This window comes from Macaca thibetana, chromosome 2 (assembly GCF_024542745.1).
Source record: "Macaca thibetana thibetana isolate TM-01 chromosome 2, ASM2454274v1, whole genome shotgun sequence".
NCBI classification, from domain to species: domain Eukaryota; kingdom Metazoa; phylum Chordata; class Mammalia; order Primates; family Cercopithecidae; genus Macaca; species Macaca thibetana.
Genome location: NC_065579.1, coordinates 104,104,567 through 104,121,678, shown reverse-complemented (window position 1 = coordinate 104,121,678; position 17,112 = coordinate 104,104,567). Strand labels below are relative to the sequence as shown.

General features: G+C 47.7%; 2 protein-coding genes and 1 pseudogene across 7 annotated transcripts in view; 1 reads left to right on the top strand and 2 right to left on the bottom strand.

The window, feature by feature from the left end:
• Window positions 1-17,112, bottom strand: part of INKA1 (inka box actin regulator 1) — a 119,639-nt gene that overhangs the window by 14,501 nt on the left and 88,026 nt on the right. The window lies entirely within an intron of this gene.
• Window positions 3,409-17,112, top strand: part of IP6K1 (inositol hexakisphosphate kinase 1) — a 75,703-nt gene continuing 61,999 nt past the window's right edge. Inside the window, exons 1-3 of one of the 6 annotated variants that reach the window (XM_050780902.1) lie at window positions 3,409-3,601; window positions 12,422-12,543; window positions 15,682-15,818. The gene's annotated coding sequence lies outside the window, so the exon portion shown is untranslated. Of the gene's footprint in view, window positions 3,602-3,689; window positions 4,255-12,421; window positions 12,544-14,691; window positions 15,819-17,112 lie in introns of those variants that run through there. The other 5 variants (XM_050780903.1, XM_050780900.1, XM_050780906.1 and 2 more) reach the window with 5 other exon arrangements.
• Window positions 15,309-15,644, bottom strand: LOC126948762 (PHD finger-like domain-containing protein 5A; annotated as a pseudogene).

Here is a 17,112-nt window from a genome sequence, read left to right as displayed (position 1 = left end):
GAGGATCACGAGGTCAGGAGATCGAGACCATCCTGGCTAACACGATGAAACCCCGTCTCTACTAAAAAATACAAAAAAATAGCCGGGCGAGGTGGCAGGCGCCTATAGTCCCAGCTACTCGGGAGGCTGAGGCAGGAGAATGGCATAAACCCAGGAGGTGGAGCTTGCAGTGAGCTGATATTCGGCCACTGCACTCCAGCCTGGGCAACAGAGCGAGACTCCGTCTCAAAAAAAAAAAAAAAAAGTTTTGTTTAAATCTTTTTCCTTTTTTTTTGAGACGGAGTCTTACTTTGTCACCCAGGCTGGAGTACAGTGGTAGGGTCTTGGCTCACTGCAACCTCCGCCTCTCATGTTCAAGCAATTCTCATGCCTCAGTCTCCTGAGTAGCTGGGACCCCAGGTGCATGCCACCACACCCGGCTTTTTATTTTTTACTTTTAGTAGAGACGGGGTTTTACCATGTTGGCCAGGTTGGTCTTGAACTCCTGACCTCAGGTGATCCTCCTGCCTCCGCCTCCCAGAGTTCTGGGATTACAGGCGTGAGCCACCACACCAGTCAATTTCATCCTTTTTCATGGTTGAATAATACTCCATTCTGCATATGTACATTTTATTATTTTTTTGAGATGGAGTCTCACTCTGTTGCCCAGGCTGGAGTGCAGTGGCGTGATTTCATCTCACTGCAAGCTCCGGTTCCTGGGTTCACGCCATTCTCCTGCCTCAGCCTCCTGAGTAGCTGGGACTACAGGTGCTCACCACCAAGCCCGGCTAATTTTTTGTATTTTTAGTAGAGATGGGGTTTCAGCATGTTAGCCAGGATGGTCTCGATCTCCTGACCTCGTGATCTGCCTGCCTCAGCCTCCCAAAGTGCTGGGATTACAGGCGTGAGGTACCACGCCTGGCCCATATGTACCATATTTTCTTTATTTGTTCATCTGTTGATGGACACTTAGGTTGCTTCCAAATCTTGGCTATTGTGAATGGCGCTGCAGCAAACACGGAAGTGCAGATATCTTTTTGATATACTGATTTTCTTTCCTTTGGGTACATACCCAGCAATGGGATTGCTGGATCATGTGGTAACTGTATTTATAGTTTTCTGAGGAACCTCCAAACTGTTATCCATGGTAGTTATACCACTGTTGCTTTTTGCTTTTTGAGGACCCCATCAAACTTCAGGGCAATTTGCCAACTGTATGTGGAGGTTTTCTTGGGAAGGATTTGGAGCTTTTGCACTGGGGTGAGGGGTGATGCAGACTTGAGAATCCTGTGGCGTGGCTGGTCCTGGAGGATTAGCAGAATCCCCCTTTTGAGGGTTGTTGACTTTTCTTCCTGATGTTTCTTCTGGTTCCTCTGCTCTCACCTCTCCCTGTGCTGACCTGAGCTATTGCATGTAGCCAGGTGGCCTGCAACAATCTGCTAGTGGGCAGGTCTTGCTGGGTGCAATGTTGGCCCACTCTCCATGCCCAGCCTGACATCAGGTCTCAGGCTTCTGCCAGCTCTCCAAGAGGACCTTACTGTGGTAAATCCAAGTTATCACAGTCTTTCCTCCTCTGTTGAGTCTGTGGGCCCGAACCTCCTCAGGGCACTGGAGAACCTCACTTTCTTTCCTTTTCTTTTGAGACAGAATTTTGCTCTGTTGCCCAGGCTAGAGTGTAGTGGCGTGATCTCAGCTCAGTGAACCTTTGCCTCCCAGGTTCAAGTGATTCTCCTGCCTCAGCCTCCTGAGTAGCTGGGATTACGGGTACCTGCCACCACATCTGGCTAATTTTTGTATTTTTTTTTTTTTTTTTTGAGATGGAGTCTCTCTCTCTCGCCCAGGCTGGAGTGCAGTGGCCGGATCTCGGCTCACTGCAAGCTCCGCTTCCCAGGTTTACGCCATTCTCTTGCCTCAGCCTCCCGAGTAGCTGGGACTACAGGCGCCCACCACCTCGCCCGGCTAGTTTTTTTTTTTTTTGTATTTTTTAGTAGAGACGGGGTTTCACCGTGTTAGCCAGGATGGTCTCGATCTCCTGACCTCGTGATCCGCCCGTCTTGGCCTCCCAAAGTGCTGGGATTACGGGCTTGAGCCACCGCGCCCGGCCTAATTTTTGTATTTTTAGTAGGGACGGGGTTTCGCCATTTTGGCCAGGCTGGTTTCGAACCCCGGACCTCAAGTGATCCGCCCGCTTTGGCCTCCTAAAGTGCTGGATTGCAGGCATGAGCCACCGCACCTGGCTAGGAGGGCCTCCCTTTCTGAACCAGTTATGGTATCCCAGGGCCAGGAAGAAGCTGAGTGCCTTCTGTGGGAACAAAACAAAACAAAAACCCTTCATGGGGCTTCCACCAAAGTTAGTGTTTTAAGGCACGCCTCAGCAACCGCAACTTCTGGAAGCAGGTTGTTCCAGGAAGTGGTTGTAGGCAGATTTTTCCTGAGTTCTTCCCCTGCTCTAAGGGTTCATTAAATCTTCCTCTGAGAAGCTCCACTTTTATTTTCATTCTACAGATGGGGCAACCAAAGCTAAAGAAAGGCTAAGGCTCAAAAGAGTTAGCTAGTTGGGGCATTTGGGTGTGGGCCCAGGCCAGGTAACTTCATCTGGTGTTCTAAGCCTGAAGCCAAGCCCAGAGTTAGGTGTTCTGTATGGGGAGCAAGGTGTGACCATCTTCCTGGGACCATTACTATGAGGCCGGTCATGACAATCCAGGGCAAAAGATGCTGTCATAGGATCTCAAGACAAGATGCTCTAGGACTGAGAAAAGGGAGTGCCCGCTGTGTGTCAGGACTTGTGCTAGGCTCTAAACCTCAGGCAGGAAAGCATGGGCAATGAGCCAGAGGCTGCTGTGGCAGCACAGACTGCTGTACCTCGAGGCTACTAAGGGACAAAGCGCGGGAAGCCGGGATAGAGGCTCCTCACACTGAAACCAGTAGGAGGAGGTGCGAGACCCAGCACCTCCATTTCTAGAGGTGGTGTGACCTTGGCTCGGCCTCCCCTCTCTGAGCCTCAGTTTCCTCTCCAGAGTGAACTGGGGTTGCACCCCCCTTCTCCCAGAGTGGGTAACAAAAAAACGAATAGCACACCGCTTAGATTCCCTGTGTGTGCGCAAACGTATGAGAAGACGCCGCCGATACCGCACCGGGGCCAGACACGCAGAGAGGCCAAGGGCGAGCTGGCTTCGGAGTCGCCAGCAAAAGCTCCGCCAGCCACAGCGAGAACGAAGCGCATGCGCAAACCCATGCCGTCACAGTCACGTGCCCCACGCTTTCGGCACAGGCACTGAGAGGCAGACTCTGACTGACAGGTGAGCTGACCTGTCAGTGGGAAGCACTTCCCCTGGCGACGCGCAAAAAGACTGTTGATTGGGGATGGCTCCCCTCGGGGGCGGGTTCTTTGCAGTCCTGGTTACTATGACGCCCGGCCCCCGCCCCCTCGGCTAGCCGCCATCTTGTTGTTGATCCGTACCCAGTGGGCAGCGCCGGGAGCTGGACCAAGCGGCCGGTGAGAGGCCGCTGTAGCGGGGCTCAGCCGCCTGTGCTGCCTGCCAGGGGGCGGGCCGAAACCTGGAGGCCCGGGGGGCCCAGCTCCCGTAGGGAGCCGTGGGCGCCCGGTACCCGGGCCGGGCGGGTGAGTGACAGGAGCCGGGCCGATAGACCGGCCTGACGCCCGCGGGGAGGGCGGTGGCGGGCGCGGCGTTGGAGTGGGCGCGCGTGGGGTCGGGGCTCCGGTGGAGCATCACTGGAACATCGCTCGAGCGTCCTGACCGGCCGCCCGCCGAGCCTCCTAGATGCTGGCACCGAAGCCGGGGAACAGCCGGTGTGGAGGTCGGAGAGCGCCAGTGCCTGAGGTCTGGCCGGCTAGTAGCGGGAAACCAGCTTCTCTGACCGAAGCTCTGGACTCTGCTGATCCGGAGCGCTGAAGTGTGTCCGGTGCCACCCTGATGCTCTCCTGGGAGTTGTGTTGCTCCTGGCTGAGAAATAGACTTACCTCTTTCTTAGATAGCGCTCCTGCGAGTGATTTTCAGGACGCTGGATGCTAAGACTAGACGAATCAAGCCAAAGCCCCCGCGAGCCAGGCAGGCCGGTGTCACGGCCCTGTGATTCTGGCAAGGGGGACCCTCTGCCTGGCTGCTGCTTCCCGAGACCCGTTCGGAACCTCTCGTGTACCTCGAAGCTCACCGTTTGTTTCCTACCAAAGAGCCTGGTTAAATGTCCATAATGGCTGAGTTCTATTTTGGAACATAATTTTTTTGGTTCTTCACCACCACTTTTTGGAGAGTGGTAATGTCTTCCTCTTTTTGCTTTAGGAGAAAGTGAATATTATCGTGATAACTTGATTTATTTTTTTTCTCCTAAAGAGATACTCGCCATAGGAGACAAAGGAAATGTAGGAGTGTCTTAGAATCGGAAAAATAAATGAAACTTTTGTTGTAGATGGTATCTAATTGGCAAATCAACTTTTTTTTTTTTGCGACAGTCTCTCGGCTCTGTTGCCCAGGCCGGAGTGCAGTGGCGCAGTCTCGGCTCACCACAACCTCCGCCTCCCGGGTTCAAGCTATTATCCTGCCGCAGCCTCCTGAGTAGCTAGGACTACAGGCGCGCGCCACCAATGCCCGGCTAATATTTGTATTTTTAGTAGATACAGGGTTTCACCATTTTGGCCAGGCTGGTCTCGAACTCCTGACCTCGTGAGCCTCCCTCCTCAGCCTCCCAAAGTGCTGGGATTACAAGTGTGAGCTACTGCGCCTGGTGCAAATTAGCTTTTAACAGTAGTAAAATTACCTTGCTCAGTGAAAACAGACCTTCAGGCCCCTTTCCTGTGAAAGTGGGTAGGTTGGAGAGCCTCAGCAGAGTGTGCTAGTCTAGGAAGAGTTCTGATTGTTACAAAACATATTTCTCTTGACCTGTGGCCTCTGGTTCTTTGCACAGTCTTCTTGTACGTGGTCATACAACATGCCTGCATGAGATGACTAAGAAGTCAAGCGACAATACTTTGTGCACTTTTTTTTTCTTTTTTTTTTTTTTTTGAGACGGAGTCTCGCTCCTTTGCCAGACTGGATAACAGTGGTGCGATCTCGGCTCACTGCAACCTCTGACTCCCTGGTTCAAGCAGTTCTCCTGCCTCAGCCTCCCGAGTAGCTGGGATTACAGGCACATGCCACCATGCCCAGCTAATTTTTTTATTTTTAGTAGAGATGGGGTTTCACTATGTTGGCCAGACTGGTCTTGAACACCTGACCTCGTGATCTGCCCGCCTCAGCCTCCCAAATTGCTGGTATTACTTATAGGCGTGAGCCACTGTGCCCGGCCACGCACCCAGCCTACTTTGTGCGCTTCTATCAGGTCTTGTCACCTCTGAATGTATAATTTTGAAAGGCCAGACGTGGTGGCTCATGTCTGTAATCCCAGCACTTTGGGAGGCTGAGGCAGGCGGATCACCTGAGGTCAGGAGTTCAAGACTAGCCTGGCCAAAATGGCGAAATCCCGTCTCTACTAAAAATACAAAAATTAGATGGGCGTGATGGTGCATGCCTGTAGTCCCAGCTCTTTGGAGGCTGAGGCAGTAGAATCGCCTGAACCCGGAAAGTGGAGGTTGCAGTGAGGCGACATCGCGTCACTGCACTCCAGCCTGGGCAACAGAGTGAGACTCAGTCTCAGGAAAAAAAATAATAAAATAAAAATAAAAAAAAATAATTTTGAAAGAAACTACCTCCTTGGTCAGGAGATCCTTTAGGAAAGCAGGTGCTGAACCCAGAGGAGGCTGGCTGCTTGTTGCTGTTCGACTGAGTTTATACTGCACTTGTGAGGCAAGGGAGAAGTTGAGTAGTTTTTATTTCATTATCCTTCAGGGCCATTTTTTAAATCTTTAGTGTGTTTTAATCTTGGTAAGACCAGTTCCTTGGGCAGTTCTTGAAAAGAAAGGAGGGGGATACTAAAATATTAGGAGCTTTTCAAAATTGTCCCAAGCCCCTGCTTTTTTTTTTTTTTCTCCTGAGACGGGGTTTCACCATGTTGGCCAGGCTGGTCTTGAACTCCTGATTCATCTGCCTCAACCTTGGCCTGGGATTACAGGGGTGAGCCACTGCACTGGCTGTCATTTGCATTTTAAGTAGAGACGGGGTCTCAGTTGCCCAGACTGGGCTTGAACTCCTAGTCTCAAGTGATTCTCCTGTCTTGGCCTCCCAAAGTGCTGGGATTACAGGCATGAGCCACCACGCCTGGCCTTTTTTTTTTTTTTTTTTTTTTTTTTTTTTTGGAGACGGAGTCTCACTCTGTCGCCCAGGCTGGAATGCAGTGGCGTGATCTTGCCTCACCGCAACTTCTGCCTCCTGGGTTCAAGTGATTCTCCTGCCTCAGCCTCCTGAGTAGCTGGGACTACAGGCGTGCACCAGCACGCCTGGCTAATTTTTGTATTTTTTTTTTTTTTTTTGGTAGAGCTGGGGTTTTGCTGTGTTGGCCAGGCTGGTCTCAAACTCCTGACCTCAGGTGATCCACTCACCTTAGCCTCCCAAAGTGCTGGGATTATAGGTGTGAGCCACCACGCCTGGCCACGCCTGGCTTTTTTAAGAGACGGTCTCTTCAAAAACTCCTAGGCTGGAGTGTAGTGGCCCAGTTGTAGCTCACTGCAGCTTCCAACTCCTGGGCTCAAGTGATTCTCTTGCCTCAGCTTCCCAAGTAGCTAATACTACACATGTGTGCCACTATGCCTGGCTAATTTTCTTTGTCTTAATTTTTTGTAGAGATGGGGGTCTCACTATGTTGCTTAGGCTAGTCTCAAACTCCTGGGTGCAAACGATCCTCCTGCCTCGGGTACCTAAAGTACAGGCATGAGCCACTGTGCCTGGTTTGTGATGGGCATTTTTAAGTGCAAATGTGTCAGACTGTTGTTATAATAGTAGACCCTCCAGGCCAGGCGTGGTGGCTCATGCCTGTAGTCCCAGCACTGTGGGAGGCCGAGGTGGGTGGATCACGAGGTCAGGAGGTCGAGACCAACCTGACCAACATGGTGAAGCATCGTCTTTACTAAAAATACAAAGATTAGCCGGGCCTGGTGGCGCGTGCCTGTAATCCCAGCTACTCAGGAGGCTAAGGCAGGAGAATCGCTTGAACTTGGGAGGTGGAGGTTGCAGTGAGCCAAGATTGTGCCATTGCACTCCAGCCTGGGCGACGAGCTAGACTCCGTCTCAAAAAAAAAAAAAAAAAAAGTAGACTTTCCATCCACTGTTCTTTATCTTTGCATAATTTATCTGTAAACTTTAGTATTTTTTTTTTTTTTGAGATGGAGTCTCGCTCTGTCACCCAGGCTGGAGTGCAGTGGCCTGATCTCAGGTCACTGCAAGCTCCGCCTCCCGGGTTTACACCATTCTCCTGCCTCAGCCTCCCAAGTAGCTGGGACTACAGGCGCCCGCCACCGTGCCCGACTAGTTTTTTGTATTTTTTTAGTAGAGACGGGGTGTCACCATGTTAGCCAGGATGGTCTCGATCTCCTGACCTCGTGATCCGCCTGTCTCGGCCTCCCAAAGTGCTGGGATTACAGGCTTGAGCCACCGCGCCGGGCAAACTTTAGTACTTTTAATTACTTAATTTTTTTTTGAGACAGGTCTTACTCTGTTGCCCAGCTGGAGTGCAGTGGCTCGATCATAGCTCACTGCAGCCTCGAACTCCTGGGCTTAGGTGATTCTCCTGCCTCAGCCTCCAGAATAGCTTGAACTACAGGTGGGCACTACTGTGCTCAGCTAATTCTTAATTTTAATTTTTTTTTTTTTAATGGACACAGAGTCTTGCTTGTTGCCCAGGCTGGCCTCTAGCTCCTTGGTTGGAGTGATCCTCCCACCTCGGCCTCCCAAAATGCTGGATTACGGATGTGAGTCACCTTGCCTGGCCAGTTTCAGGACTTTTTCACACTGCGCAGACTGTGGAGATCCTGCACTGAAATCAGGAACTACTACAGGCTTATGGGATGAGATCTGATGTCCTAATGTGGCATTTAAGGCGATATAGTCCAGCTGACTCCAGCCTACCTCCTCAGGGTTTATCCTAATCCCCACTAACCAAATGGTTTGCTAAACATTCCATATGTACTCTTTCTTTACACAAATCCTCTCATGGCTGAATCCAGTGACCTATGGCCTGTGGAGATGACCTTTTCCTTCAGCTTCTCTCTTGTCATAGTCCAGCTCCATTTCTACCTACCTCTTTATGAAATGTCCCCAAAACATTTCAGCTCCTGGGGATATATTCCATACTCTTCGAACTGCAGTGGCATTATTGCCCTGAAACAAATATCAAAATAGTATTTGCTCTTTTAAGAATAATTTTTTAGGCCAGCACAGTGGTTCATGCCTGTAATCCCAGCACTTTGGGAAGCCAAGGCAGGTGGATCACCTGAGGCCAGGAGTTAGAGACCAGCCTGGCCAACATGGTGAAACCCTGTCTCTACTGAAAATACAAAAAATTAGCCGGGTGTGGTGGCGGGCGCCTGTAATCCCAGCTACTTGGGAGATTGAAGCAGTAGAATCACTTGAACCCGGGAGGCGGAGGTTGCAGTGAGCCGAGATTGCACCATTGCACTCCAGCCTGGGCAACAAGAGCGAAAGTCCGTCTAAAAAAAAAAAATATATATATATATATATATTTTGTTTGTTTGTTTGTTTGTTTCCTCTGGTAGGGCCTAATCCTTTTCTGACAGGGACTGTATTTTACACTTCTTGTGTCTTTTTGCACCTGTAGATGAGGACCAAATATTTATAAATATGTACTAGATTTGTGTGAGTTGGAAACACCTTTTGTAATTAAACAGGGAAATAGAAGGGAGTGTGCAAGTAGAAATGGGGATTTGGTGGCTGTGAATTTCTACCTCCACCCTGCCTTGCCTTGAAGTGTGTTTTATAGAGGCAGGGCTGTCCCTTAGTGCTGCAGAACAGAGACAGAACTTGCTCAAAGGGCAGAACTAAGGCCTAAAAAGAGCCCTTCCTTGTTAAAATGCCAGTTTTCTAGGAAAACATTTCTGTGAATATGGCACTGGATGCAAACATTCTTAGGCCCTTTTCTTTGCTGGGTCTTGATCTCACTGCCTCCTTGGGCTGCTGTAAATGGCAGTGTTTGCTGCCTGACCTCCTCCTGGTGCAGCCCTGACACTATAAGGAACAGTGATGGGCAGAGTTGGGGAACGACTGCACAGTACACTCCATTTCTGACTTGGAACAAGGAAGCAGTCCGGCATTTTGTGTCTTTGTGGCTGTGGATCTGTGCTTTTGCACTGATTTTTAAATATAGGTTTTCATTTCTCCTACTGTAGCAGAATTTAAGCAATAGATTCTGGGTAGGAAAGCCTAAGACTCTGTGTGTGTGTGTGTGTGTGTGTGTGTGTGTGTGTGTGTGTGTGTGTATGAAAGATGATAAAGACTCTTAGGTCTGCTACTGTGGTTTGAAGTTGCATTTATTTAGAAGACATAACAAATGAGCTTTCATGGGAACATGTGTTCACTTCAGTGCTGGATCTCTGTTAGGAACATTGTTTTGTTGAGTGCCTAGAAAATCTGCTAATCTCTTTTGTAAAATTTTATTTGTGGGTTTAGCTTATTTATTCCTGTCTCATTATATAAAAGGAGGGCAGGGTAGGGGAGCAGGTCTAGGACTGGACTCTTTTCAAGTCTAAAATTCGATGTTAATGAATAAGAACACCTTATAAATACATAAAAATCTAGGTGTAGGCCAGGTACCATGGCTCATGCCCGTAATTCCAGAATTTGGAGGTTGAAGCAGGCAAACTGCTTGAGCCCAGGAGTTTGAGACCAGCCTGGGCAACATAGTGAGACCCCGTCTACACACACACACACACACACAAATGTAAAATTAAACGAGCATGGTGGCATGCCCCTGTATTCCTGGCTACTTGGGAGGCGGAGGTGGGAGAATTGCTTGAGCCCAGGGGTTGAAGCTGCAGTGAGCCATCATTGTGCCACTGCATTCCTGCCTGGATGACAGAAACAAGACCCTGTCTCTAAAGAGAAAAGAAAAGAAAAATTTGGGTGTATTATGATTGAATGAAAAATTATTAAACAACTTACTCTGTAATAAAAAAATCAGATGATGTCATATGTTGATGGAAATCTGGGGAAATTAGAGACCTCATACACTGTTGGTGGGAATGTCAAGTGGGCCACTTGGGAAAACAGTCTTTATATGGTTAAACATAGAGTTACCATATGACCCAGCAATCTCCCTCCTGGCTGTCTACCCAAGAGAAGTGAAAACAAATGTTCAGGCCGGGCGCGGTGGCTCAAGCCTGTAATCCCAGCACTTTGGGAGGCCGAGGCGGGCGGATCACAAGGTCAGGAGATCGAGACCACAGTGAAACCCCGTCTCTACTAAAAATACAAAAAATTAGCCGGGCGTGGTGGCGGGCGCCTGTAGTCCTAGCTACTCAGGAGGCTGAGGCAGGAGAATGGCGTGAACCCAGGAGGCGGAGCTTGCAGTGAGCCGAGATCGCGCCACTGCACTCCAGCCTGGGCAACAGCGTGAGACTCCGTCTCAAAAAAAAAAAAAAAAAAAAAAAAAAAAAAAAAAAAACAAATGTTCACACAAAAACTTGTGCACAAATGTTTATGGCAGCGTTATTCATAATAACCAAGAGGAGAAGCAACCCAAGTGTCCATCAACTGACAGATAAAATGTGGTATATACATTCAAGGGAACATTATTCTGCAATAAAAAGGAGCAAAGTGGCCGGGCGCGGTGGCTCAAGCCTGTAATCCCAGCACTTTGGGAGGCCGAGGCGGGTGGATCACGAGGTCAGGAGATCGAGACTATCCTGGCTAACATGGTGAAACCCCGTCTCTACTAAAAATACAAAAACCTAGCCGGGCGTGGTGGCGGGCGCCTGTAGTCTCAGCTACTTGGGAGGCTGAGGCGGGAGAATGGCGTGAACCCGGGAGGTGGAGCTTGCAGTGAGCCGAGATCACGCCACTGCACTCCAGCCTGGGAGACACAGCGAGACTCTGTCTCAAAAAAAAAAAAAAAAAAAAAAAGCAAAGTGCTGATACATGTTACAACATGGATGAATCTTGAAAGCATGTTAAGTGAAAGAAGTCAGATGGAGAAGTTCACATTTATATGATTTCATTTATGTGAAATATCCAGAATAGACGATTCTATAGAAACAAAGTAGATTAGTGATTGCTTAGGGCTTAGAGGTAGTTGTGGGGGATAGAGAAAATGATAGCTTAAGGGTATGGGATTTCTTTTTGAGATGATTAAAACATTCTAAAATTGCGGTGATGGTTGCTCCTATCTCTGAATATCTTATACTTAAAATCATTGAATTGTACACCTTAATGGGTGAATTGTATGTTGTGTGAATAATAATAAAGCTGTTAATGTATTGGCTGGACATGGTGGCTCATCCCCGTAATCCTTGCACTTTGGGAGGCTGAGGCAGTAGGATCACTTGAGCCCAGGGGTTCGAGACCAGCTCTGGAAACATAGTGAGACCCCATCGATACAAAAAATAAAAAAATTAGCTGGGCATGGTGGTGCGTGGCTGTAACCCCAGCTACTGAGGAGTCTTAAGATGGGAGGATCGCTTGAGTCTGGGAGTTTGAAGCTGCAGTAAGCTATGGTTGGGCCATTGCACTTCAGCCTGGGTGACGGAGTAGGACCCTTTTTTTCTCTTGAGACGAAGTCTCGTTTTGTCACCCAGGCTGGAGAGCAGAGGTGCGATCTCTGCTCACTACAACCTCTGCCTCCCAGGTTCGAGTGATTTTCCTGCCTCAGCCTCCCGAGCAGCTGGGATTACAGGCACCTATCACCATGCCCAGCTAATTTTTTGTATTTTTAGTAGAGACGAGGTTTCACGATGTTGACCAGGCTAGTCTTGACCTCCTGACCTCAAGCCATCTACCTGCCTTGGCCTCCCAAAGTGCCGGAATTACAGGCATGAGCCACCACACCTTGCTGAGACCCTGTCTTTTTTTTTTTTTTTTTTTTTTTTTTTTGAGACAGAATCTCACTGTTGTTGCTCAGGCTGGAGTGCAGTGGCGCGATCTCGGCTCACTGCAGCCTCCGCCTCCCGGGTTCAAGCGATTCTCCTGCCTCAGCCTCCTGAGTAGCTGGGATTTACGGGCACGTACCACTACGCTCAGCTAATTTTTGTATTTTTAGTACAGATGGGGTATCACCATGTTGGCCAGGATGGTCTTGATCTCCTGACCTTGTGATCCACCCGCCTTGGCCTTCCAAAGTGCTGGGATTACAGGCGTGAGCCACCATGCCCAGCCAAGAGACCCTGTCTTAAAAAAAAAGTCATTTCACTGTTAAAGAAAATCCCCTGCACACCAGAAATGGCCAGCTGATCTCTGATCTTTGATCTTTATGCTTTATCATTGTTTTTAAAGAAATTTCCAACTTTATTGAGGTATAATTTTTTTTTCTTTCTTTTTTTTTTGAGATGGAGTCTCGCTCTGTCGCCCAGGCTCGAGTGCAGTGGCACGATCTCCGCTCACTGCAACCTCCACCTCCCGGGTTCAAGTGATTCTCCTGCTTCAGCCTCCCGAGTAGCTGGGACTACAGGTGTGTGCTACCACGCCCGGCTAATTTTTTGTATTTTTAGTAGAGAGGGGGTTTCACTGTGTTAGCCAGGATGGTTTCAATCTCCTGACCTCGTGATCCACCCACCTTGGCCTCCCAAAGTGATGGGATAACAGGCCTGAGCCACCAAACTCGGCATTTTTTTTTTTTTTTTTTTTTTTGAGATGGAGTCTCGCTCTGTTGCCAGGCTGGAGTGCAGTGGCTAGATCTCAGCTCACTGCTCACTGCAACGTCTACCTTCCAGATTCAAGCAATTCTGCTGCCTCAGCCTCCCAAGTAGCTGAGACTACAGGCACATGCCACCATGCGCAGCTAATTTTTGTATTTTTAGTAGAGATGGGGTTTCACCATGTTGTCCAGGATGATTTCGAACTCCTGACCTCAGGCGATCCACCCACTTCGGCCTCCCAAAGTGTTGGGATTACAGGCGTGAACCACTGCGCCTGGCCCAACAGATGTTTATTTCACTTCAGTGAAAAGATTTCTTTTTTTGGAGACAGAGTCTTGCTCTGTCGCCCTGGCAGGGGTGTACTGGTGCCATCTTGGCTCACTGCAATCTCCGCCTCCTGCGTTCAAGTGATTTTTGTGCCTCAGCCTCCAGAGTAGCAGGGATTACAGGCATGTGCCACCACAATGGACTGATTTTTGTATTTTTTTAGTAGAGATGGGGTTTTGCCATGTTGACCAGGCTTGTCTTGAACTCCTGACCTCAAGTGATCCACCCACCTTGGCCTCCCCAAGTGCTGGAATTACAGGCATGAGCCACTGTGCCTGGCCCAGTGAAAAGATGTCAGTTAGTTGTAGAAGGTACTCCTATTTCCCTTTCCAGTCAACCCCAGCCTGCTTTCTTGGACACAGACAGGTGCTGATATTTCTATCACTGTAGATTAAATTTGCGATTCTTAGAAGTTTCCAAAATGGAATTGTAATTATACAATTGATCCTCATTATTCATGGAGTTTGTATTTTCAAGTTTGCAAACCTGCTAAAATTTACTTGTAACCCCAAAATCAATACTTTTGGTGCTTTTGCTATCATTTATAGATATGCACAGAGTGACAAAAATTTTGAGTTGTGTATTCCCAGCTGAGGTTAGACAAGGCAACATGCTGCTGTCTTCTTTTCAATTACCATATTGTAAATAAGTGTCCTTTTCTTGGTCTATTTAGTACTATGGTTTTTTTTGGCATTTATTTGCTTTTTTTTTCTGAGACTGAGTCTTGCCCTGTCACCCAGGCTGGAGTACGGTGTTGCTGTCTCGGCTCACTGCAACCTCTGCCTACCAGGTTCAAGTAATTTTCCTGCCTTAGCCTTGCTTGTGGTTGGGATTACAGACATGCATCACCATGCCTGGCTAATTTTTGTATTTTTAGTAGAGATGAAGTTTCACCATGTTGTCCAGGCTGGTCTCGAGCTCCTGGCCTCAAGTGATCCGCCCATCTCGGCCTCCCAAAGTGCTGGGATTACATTCGTAAGCCACTGCAGCTGGCCTGATTTGCTTTTTGTTGGTGATTTTTAATGGTTATTTTCATTTTTGTTTATCTTACCAGAAAATAAACACCAACTTTATTAATGTAATAGCAACAGAAAGGATTTCCAGTTTCTCAGAAGGAAAATAACATGACAGTAGCGCAAGTGTTAAAAGAGTAAATGGCTACATTTCTTGTTCTGATAGCTTCCCACCACACACCAAAGGTTCTTCAAGGACAGCTGCCACTGGAGCTGCTGCAAGAACATGTTTTTCACTGAGTGTAGCTTCACAGTCAGCTCCTCAAGCAGAAGACTAAAATATTATTTCTTGGAAGATCTTGGTTGAGGGAGAACATATCAATATGGAGAACAGATCTTTGCTTCTCAAATTCAAGAAAAACCATTAACTAATCTATCAATTTTTTTTTTTTTTTTTTTTTTTTTTTTTTTTTTTTGAGACGGAGTCTCGCTCTGCCGTTCAGGCTGGAGTGCAGTGGCCGGATCTCAGCTCACTGCAAGCTCCGCCTCCCGGGTTGACGCCATTCTCCTGCCTCAGCCTCCCGAGTAGCTGGGACTACAGGCGCCCGCCACCACGCCTGGCTAGTTTTTTGTATTTTTTAGTAGAGATGGGGTTTCACTGTGTTAATCAGGATGGTCTCGATCTCCTGACCTCGTGATCCGCCCGTCTCGGCCTCCCAAAGTGCTGGGATTACAGGCTTGAGCCACCGCGCCCGGCCAATTTTTTTTTTTTTTTTTTGAGGCAGAGTCTCACTCTGTCGCCCAGGCCGGAGTGCAGTGGCGCGGTCTTGGCTCACTGCAAGCTCCGCCTCCTGGGTTCACACCGTTCTGCCTCAGTCTCCCAAGTAGCTGGAACTACAGGCGCCCGCCGCCATGCCCGGCTAATTTTTTTTGTATTTTTTTTGATAGAGACGGGGTTTCACCATGTTAGCCAGGATTGTCTCGATCTCTTGACCTCGTGATCCACCCGCCTCGGCCTCCCAAAGTGCTGGGATTACAGGCGTGAGCCACCGCACCTGGCCTGACTAATCTATCAGGTTTTCTCCAATACAGTGTGCCAGAGTGCTCTGTGAAGAATCATTTTCCATCCCTACCACGTGTCTGGGTGAAGGGAGAGGAGGGGTGGCAAGCTGCCAGTACACTGGCAGGCACTCCTGGTGATGCTCTGGGCTCTGCTCCCTTTCTGCTGGTAGTAGTAGGCATCTTTTCTAGCCTCTGCAGCAGCTTGATATTGCGGGGAGGAAAGGTCCACCCACTAATCACCTCTTCTTGAAGCTGTATTTTTTGTGTTCATAGAAGAGGTCTGTCTTAGAGCTCCCCAAACTGACAATCTTTGGGCAGCCATCTCTATCCTTCTCTTGGATGGTACGCTCCTTACAATAATAGGCACCGGATACCCCAGGGCCCCCACAGATCACACAGCACCCCAGTAAGATACGTAGTTACAGTCATCACATACGCGTACCAGAGTGCAGGGACACAAATCACACATTTGCTGTCACATTTTTCACACAATCTTCCAATGACAACACTAGCCTGCTTGCGGCAAAAGATCAAATCAGGATGATGTTTAGCCATAGTTCCCAATGAAGCCGGCCACCGGAAGCCTATTTTTTTATTTTTTTGAGACAGCTTACAGGTATTAGCCACTGCACCTGGCCTTGTTGGTGATTTTGATGCTTAAAATGGCCCCCAAATGTCGTATTGAAGTGCTGCCTGGTGTTTCTAAGCACAAGAAGGCTTTGATTACCTTACAACAAATGTGTTAGGTAAGTTTTGTTCAGGCTTGAGTTGTAATGCTGTCGACTATGAGTTCAGTGTTAATGAATCAGTAATTTATATTAAATAAGGTGTCTTTAAACAGAAACATACCTAAAAGGTTTTATATTGTATGTGTGTAGATATGGAAGGTTATATATTGATTGGTTGATGAAAATATGACTAGATCATCTTCCCCTGGTTAACAGTTTATTAAAAAAAAAAAGGAAATGTGACCAGAGGCTTACAGGAATTTAAACATTTATTTTGTCTAGGTGCAGTGACTCAGTGTTCAGTAACTCATTGTACACAGTGACTTTATAAAACATAATTACCATCAGTAATGAGAACTGACTGTATAGTCGCTTGTGTCAGAGCCCTAGCTAAGTGTTCTAGGCTTTAATGTCTGGGAGCCACAGGCAGTGCTTTTGTTGATAAGTATTTATCCCTTAAATTCCCTCTCCCATTAAAAGTTATTTCCTCAGCTCACCTATTATGCGTAGCTCAGTTTGTAATATTTCATTGTTTCACCATTAACTTCTTGGGCTATGCTGACTTTCGGTTCTCTGAAGTCAAGAGAACAAATTTTTGTTTTCTTAGTAATAATGTACTACATGGTCTTACTCTGTAGGTACTCAATATGTATTTGATCATGTAAATACTTAAAAAAAAATTTTTTTTTTTGCACATTTAAATTTAATGGTCCCTGACTGATTTGGAGACTTTATAGTTGCAATTCGGACAAAAAATTGGTTTGGTGGTGAGTATTCCGGTTTTTTTTTTGTGTGTGTGTGTGTGTGTGTGTGTGTGTGTGTTAGAGAGAGTCTTGCTATGTTATCCATGCTGGTCTTGAATTCCTGGGCTCAAGTGATCCTGCTGCCTCAGCCTCCCATGTGTACCACGATGCCTAGCTAGTGAATATTCTGAAACTTATTTATAAAGACTTATGCTCAACTAGAAGATGTTGTATGGACCAGGGCCAAGCAGCATACTAGGCAGGATATACCTAGGCTATTTTGGTTTCCTTTTTTTGGTACTTTACCTGAAGACAGTGCAGCAAAAATTAAAGTGGGTTCATTAGCATAGAAAATATAATGAATATTAAAAAGCTGCTTCTCTGTTTGGGAAGATGTATTATGAAATATGTGGCTATCTTTTTTTTTCTTTCTTTGAGACAGAGTCTCGCTCTGTTGCCCAGGCTGGAGTGCAGTGGCGTGATCTCTGCTTACTGGCTCACTGCAGGCTCTGCCTCCCAGGTTCATGCCATTCTCCTGCCTCAGCCTTCCAAGTAGCTGGGACTATAGG